This window comes from Orbicella franksi, chromosome 11, assembly GCF_964199315.1.
Source record: "Orbicella franksi chromosome 11, jaOrbFran1.1, whole genome shotgun sequence".
Lineage (NCBI taxonomy): Eukaryota > Metazoa > Cnidaria > Anthozoa > Scleractinia > Merulinidae > Orbicella > Orbicella franksi.
The window spans coordinates 17,691,022-17,691,379 of record NC_138155.1 but is presented as its reverse complement, the minus strand read 5'-3'; positions in this window follow the sequence as shown (position 1 = coordinate 17,691,379).

Sequence of the window (358 nt, the reverse complement as noted above, 5' to 3'; positions counted from 1 at the left end):
TCACATGTGAAGGCATGTTTTCATGCAAAAGCACACCTGGTATTTCATTGATGTTTTTATAATTTTTTTTAATAGACTAAGTATACCTGCCAATGCTCTCAAAAAACTGCTCACATCCTTCATAGTGCTTTACATCTGCAGACACATTTTTTCGCTTCAATTTTTCTCTGAAATTCTTTAGTGTGCCCTCTTCTCTGGTAGATTCTGGTCTGTACAAATCCTTGAAAGCAAGCTTCAAATTGAGAGATTTTAGACAGTTCTCCGTTTAAGTTGGGTTCACATGAGTTAGGGAGCGAATTTCCAAACCACTTTTTGGAGGGTGTGAAAGTTAACCTACAAATTATTTGTCATCCAATAC